This window comes from Lycium barbarum, chromosome 1 (genome assembly GCF_019175385.1).
Source record: "Lycium barbarum isolate Lr01 chromosome 1, ASM1917538v2, whole genome shotgun sequence".
Taxonomy (NCBI): domain Eukaryota; kingdom Viridiplantae; phylum Streptophyta; class Magnoliopsida; order Solanales; family Solanaceae; genus Lycium; species Lycium barbarum.
Window position 1 is genome coordinate 19,221,886 of NC_083337.1, and position 7,044 is coordinate 19,228,929.

The 7,044-nt window shown below is 35.1% G+C and overlaps 1 pseudogene; it reads right to left on the reverse strand.

The window, feature by feature from the left end:
• Positions 1–3,828: 3,828 nt before the first annotated feature.
• Positions 3,829–5,721, reverse strand: LOC132633023 (6,7,8-trihydroxycoumarin synthase-like; annotated as a pseudogene).
• Positions 5,722–7,044: the final 1,323 nt, after the last annotated feature.

Below are 7,044 nucleotides of genomic sequence, written 5' to 3' on the forward strand. Positions count from 1 at the left end.
TCTCTGATAACAAGTTGTTTAAAAATGTCCCCAAAAGTATTCTTACTCCATGTGCTTAAAGCTATTTTCAGTTTCTTCATTTTGAGCTTAAATGATAGAAATACATCATCTGTTAAGGCTATTTCCCATTGTTGTTTAACAAAATCAAGAAGAGTATCATGTTCCACCCAGAATTTGAGAAATCTGAATGGTTTGATAAACTTTTCCCCTTGATCTCCACATGATAAAAGTAATGGTGCATGGTCTGAACCAGTCCTTGACAGATGTTCCACTTCTAATTGTCCAAACCAATTCTGAAATGCATCATTATATACAATCCTGTCCAATCTCTTAAATATACAGTCATTAGCAGCCCTACCATTCCACCATGTGAAAGGACTCCCTTTGAAAGGGATCTCATATAACTCACAGGAATTCAGACAAAAGGCAAAGTCTTCATATTCTTGTGGCAAAACTGGCAGACCTCCTATTTTCTCTTCTTCATTCAGTATAACATTGAAATCACCTCCAACCAGCCAAGGAGCTGTCATATTATTAGCCAAGAGGTATAAACTGTCCCACAACTACATTCTCTCCACATCTGAACATTTAGCATACACCATTGTAACCACCATTTCTTTATTGAAATCTTGAAATTGCAGCTTTACAGTAATAGCCTGCTCAGTATCCAATAAAACCTCAACATCAACATTATCTTGCACAAAGAACCAGATTTTTCCATTACAGTTGGAATTAGCATAAGGCATTCCAAGTTTCCTTCTATATTTCTGAATTTGGTTCTGATGTTGAAAATGCTCCATCAGAGCTACCAAAAAGAACTTATGATGCTTGGTTAACATTTGAACTCTATGAAATGTTTGTTGAGACTTTGCTGATCTTATCTTCCAGAATAAAGTTTTAACAATCATTTAACATATTTCTTAAGGTTACTCCTTGTTGAATACCTCACAGTTTGAGGAACCTCTGAGTTTTGCTTTCTTCCTTTCTTTGGACCTTTGCCTTGTGATTTTGGAGATACTCCTGCCTCTACACATATCTGCTATAGTTTCATATCAATAGCATCACCCTCAGCATCTTCCTTCTTATTGGTGATCAAATTCACCTTATCATGTTCATCCTGTACCTTGTGAGAGATTACATCATGTAACACCTTGTTAGGTGATACCCTTACAGCAACATTCAGAGGCTGCATATCTCTAATATCAGGAATAATGGCCAAGGCTAAATTCCTTTGCTCAGCATCAACAACTTTCTCAGGATAATAACCAATCAGCTGCAAGTTACAGTTAGAGCTATGTACCTCCTCATCAGTAATATCCTTCAGAATTACTGCTTGAGTAGACTCCTTCTGATCCATGGAAACATCCATGTCTTGCATCTTTTCAACACAACCTTCATTCAAATACATATCACCTGCTTGAGTACTTTCAGACATCTGATTTTCCAAAGAACTTTCATAGGCCACATATCCATCTTGACTCCTATTACTATTAATTCTTTGTTGAGCATCTGCATCTGCATCCCTACTTCCAGTATTTTTCAACTCCTTGTTGGTGATTATCTTCCTCATTTCTTTTCTGCCCCATTTCAGCCTTTTGATCATCTGCAGATAATTCAGTATTCTCATCGTCCTGACAGCTATTAGACTTCTTTGAACCATAAACCTCTTCAACCTCCATAGAATATGCATTACCATCCAGCTGTGGACTATCAATAGTTATTACACTGTAATTAACAGCTTCACTTTTGTGCACCTTAGCAGTATCATTCTCATAGACTTCACCCTCTTCTATAGATTTGGTTCCATTTGTAGCCTGATGTTCATCCATACCCAAATTTGCCGCATCTCCACCAGCATCTACACCAGCACACTCCTTGCTATGATTCTCATTGTCATCTATACAGTCAGCTGCAACCCCTTGTTTTATATAATGCTCATCTTGACTGTTACTGAGCCTACTAATATCAACATCCTCTACTCCTTGATTAAGTAACTCAAATTTGTTTGATACCATAACTTCTTTGTTTACATCATCCCTCCCATTTGTATTCACTTTGTTCTTGACCTGCCCTTTGTTTCCAGGATAAGTTACCACAGTACCACTGGATAATACCTTTGGTAAGTATTGTTGCACTGGTTTTTTCCACCCCCTATTCCTTCTATATCCTCCTTGTTGGATTTGCCCTTGCTTACTTGTTATAGGCTCATTTACTACAACTGCAGCCTTTCCTTTGTTCTGAGTCCCTTCCCCAATATCTATCACCTCCTTTTCCAACAGTTCTGGATGTAGCACCCAACATTTCTCATTAGAGTGACTTTGTAAACAGCACTTTGTGCAATAATTTGGTAAGTAGTCATATTGAATATTAACTTTAATCGACCTGATGTTCTTTTGTAATATCATCTTCAATCTCCATCCACACAAACTTAGGAAAATCTGCAAGCAAATCAACCTGCACTTTCACTCTTGCACAGTTTGGTCTGGTCTTGTTGATTGTAGCAGCATCTAGCTGGATTGGCTTGCCCACAGCAGAAGCCAATGTAAACAAGGATTCCTTGACAAAAAAAGTAGGGAGAAGGTTTGGAAACGAAATCAAAGCCATAGCAATTGAAGTCTCCTTTTCCACACTGAATTTAGAATCATATATTAATGGCCTCATTTGATAAGAATGTCCATCTTTTGCCTTCAACCAAAAGAAGCTCTTTGAAGATATATTAATAAAATCTTCCTTCAGTTTACATCTTATCAATACATGCCTATCTCTCAAAAAGCCTACACGAACGTTACCCTTTACGCCACACTAAAGAGGTATAATAGATCGCAACTCTTCTAGTTCAGGCCATCCATACGAAAACTTACCAACAATGGCATATTGTAGATTTTCAATCCTTTCCATTCGTATTACTTCAGACGATGACCATCTTACAACGTGTTTACCATCTATAATCTCAACCATCTTCATAGGAATGGATTCACACGGGTGCATGGGACCAATTTCATGCATTAAAGTTTGACGATAATTCTGTGTTGTGGACGTAGGGACTGTTTGTAACTGCTGAGCAGTGCTGGACGAAGGAGGAAGAAGGGAGAGGGGAGGGAAATCTTGAGGAGAGAAAGCCTGACCAACCACCAGATGCGGTGGCTGGCCAGTGGCCAGAGTGGCCATAGTATTGTTAGGGTTCCAAGCTAGGGTTTGCATGGGAGGAGAGAGAAGAGAGCGTTTGGCCACCATCTAAAAAAGATGATTTCCTTCCGATACAAGCTGATTGTTACTTAGGGTGATTTTATGTATTGTAGCTCTTTTAGAATTGATTTGGAGCATTTTATTGTTGGTTTTGAGCAAGTTTTTGTGCTGGTTTTTGCGCAGGTGTAGCTACAGAAAATGCAGCAATTGCATGCAGGAATTTTCCCACAAAATCGACGGACTGCGTCATTTGTTTATTTAAAAAATATGAATTAAATAAAAAACTTAAAAATTTATATTATCTCTTTTAAAATTAAAGAAATTAAAAATTTAAAAAACCGACGCAGTCCGTCGATTGTTTTTTATTATTAGATAAAAAACCGACACAGTCCGTCGATTTTTTTTATTATTAGATAAAAAATCGACGGACCGCTTAAACGATGCAGTCCGTCGATTTTCAGAAAGCAACGCTATGAAAACCGACAGACCGTGTTTGGTCGGCTTACCGTTGGTTTCAATAAAAAAACTGACGCGGTCCGTCGGTTTTTGATAGTTTTTTAGTAGTGATTCTCCATACAAATATTCCTATTGTCCAATACCATATATATATACTGCTGCCACATACTAAAAGCTCATCTCAGTCATAAATAAGATTACCTACATAGTGGAAAAAGGAATATACAAAATTGCTTATGAGTATATATGTAGGTGTAGTTTAGAGATAATTTTTAGGGACAAGGCAAAGATCAGTTTTCTTATGCATGGTAAGTCCAGGTAATTCCCAATCAAATGCATAAAGAAGATTGGAAAGTACAAGCTCCACAGTTGCAACACCAAGTGCAATACCAGGGCAACCTCTCCTTCCTGCTCCAAATGGAATCAACTCAAAGTCTTGGTCTTTGAAATCAATACTACTATTCAAGAATCTTTCGGGTATAAATTCTTCTGGATCTTTCCAGTATTCAGGATCCCAGGCAATTGCCCAAGAGTTAACATGTATTATAGTTTTTGGTTGAATTTCATACCCTTCTAGTATAGACTTGTGCATTGTATCTCTTGCCACTAGGATTGGAACGGGTAGATACAATCTAAATGTCTCTTTTATCACTGCTTTGAGATAGAACATGTTTTGGATGTCATCTTCATTCACCATACCTTTCTTATTTCTGTTTGAACTTCCCTCATGACTTTTGGGTTTTTTAGCAAAGCTGTTATTGCCCAAACAATTGCAGCTGCGCCAGTGTCTGTTCCGCCAACTAATATATTCTAAAAAAAAAAGAATTTGGAAGAAAAAAATTAGAAAAGCATAAATGGTCAGATTAGTTGAATTCTCACAATAATAGATTTGTATATACGATATATTAGTTTAATTAGACGTATTTCATTCTGTATGACACTTTTTTCTTTTTAACATTATGTGCTCAAATACAATATTTTTAATTAGTGAATATTATGTGTATGTGTGTGCGCGCGCACGCTTCATGTAAAAAATATTGTGTTCAGATGAATCAATTATCTAAGAGTTGCATTTGACATTGATGTATTTAAGACGATGAGGTCTAATACTTCTAATGTATGTGAAACATCAATTTTTTCTTGTAATTCTTGACATCAAGCACCATATAAACTGAAATAGAGTTGGGAGTAAGTGATTACCATGAGAATTGCCTTTATATGATCCAAAGTGAGATCAATTGGAGTTGATTGTTCTTTTTTCAATTGTAACAAAAGATCAAGAAAATCTCCTTCCATGGATTTTGGCCTATTGGGATTGAGATGCTGATCAATGAGTTCTTCATAAAACTCATCCAACTCCTTAAAATTTTTCTCAAGTTTAGTTATCTTTCCAGAGAGTTTATCAAACCAGCCTAAGAAAGGAAATAATCAGAAACAAAGAACCCTGCCATCATTTCTTGTGTCACGGCAAAAAGTTCGTTGAACCTTCTCCTTTCATGTGCTTCTTCATCATAACTAATACCAAAAGCAACTCTACAAATAATTGTGCTAGTTAGTGAAATCACCATACTGCCCAAATTGGTTATTTGAGAGTTCATAACTTGTTTAGATATCTTGTTGATCATTCTAAAGACTTCATCTTTACGAATTGGACTAAAAGATTGTACTTTTTTGAAACTAAAGAGATGAATAACACAAATTTTTCTCATTTCTCTCCAAGAGTCACTATAAGGTGCAAAGCCAATATCACGACCATTGTAAGACAACTTTTGCTGTCCAAGAATAGAAGGTCTACTACAAAATGCTAAATCTTGTATTTTTGTTACCTCTTTTGCAAGTTTTGCTGAAGAAACTACTACCACATTATCAGATCCAAGTTTCAATGAGAAGATTTTCCCATACTTTTTGGATAGTTTCCAAAAATAAAGATGAGGGGTTAAACTATCAAATTGATGCAAATTGCCAATTAAAGGCAACCCTGGAGGACCTGGTGGCGGGACATTTTTTCCACCCTTAGCATGTAGAAGTAGGAAACTGAGGATGATAGGCAGGGTCACTAATAAGAGTAGAAAGAGCATCTTTTTGTTTAATTTCTAGTTGCATAAAATATATATATCAGATGTCCTTAATATATAGATCTTGTACCCACTCTACGAGAATCAAAAGCATCTAATTTGTCAATCTGGACATAGCTTTTTGACTTTTTCATGTTTTTAGAAAAAAAGAATTATGTACATATTGGGAAACTACTACTTCATCCGACCCAATTTGTGTAATACTATTTATCTGGATACGAAATTCAAGAAAGAAATAAAATTTTCTTGAAACTTGTTGAAACAAGTCTTAGATGTTTGTGATATATTTTATCATAAATCATCTCATTCAAAATAAAATGAAAATTTTAAAGTTAAATTATTTAGGGTCTCTCTACCTACCATGGTAAGGGGTAAGGTCTGAGTACACTTCACCCTCCCCAAACCCCACTTATTGGATTATACTGGGTATGTTGTTATTGTTTATAAGAGATAATATTAAATTTTTGGACAACTTGAAAAAACAGTGTGTCACTAAAGTTTGGAGATAGAGAATACTATAAGTTAGCATAGCTAATAATTGGAGATATTTAAAAGAAGTACGAGAGAATCATTGTTAAAGAAAAACTGTTTGATCGATTTCTCAAAATAATCTAAACCTTCACATCAAATGGGACAGATAACGTATTATGCTGTTTCTTTTCCTTTTCAATTGTAAGATAGCCGTTTAAGGATGAGTCAGCTGGATGGACGGCAGCTAATTTCTATGATTAGTATGATGCAATGACATCAAAATTTTATCATTTTGCTCTTGGTTTTCAATTGACTATGATGTCTAAATATTAAAAAAATAAACAGATGAAGTGTTTCAGTAACTCATAGTTATCTTTGTTTTTTTAAAATTTCAGACTCTATATATGCAATTTTATTAGAAATGAGAAACGAGAGAATAAATATCTTTTTCCTTTTTGAAATTTATTAGCTAGTATTCCCTCCGTTCATTTTTTATTACTTATCCATGTTTGATTTGACACACTGTACTAATTAATAAAATGATAACCTTCTTATATCACCCGTTGAATATAATAAGTTCAATGTTTTGGAAATGCATTGGGAGATGATTAGTTAATAATAAAGGTAAATTAAGAATTAAGTGATAAATTTTGTCCTCATTTGCTAAACTGAACAAGTAAAAAATGTACTTTGATAGTAAAAATGGATAGAGGAAAATATTTTAGCAGCATAACCAAAGGTACACCCAAATGTTTTGCTACTTCAATAAAAGATAAATGAGCAAGGAATTACCTAATTCCTACTCTTAAAATTTATGGAGGAAAGGTCTGAAGAACCAATTAAGTTTCCAGTTGAC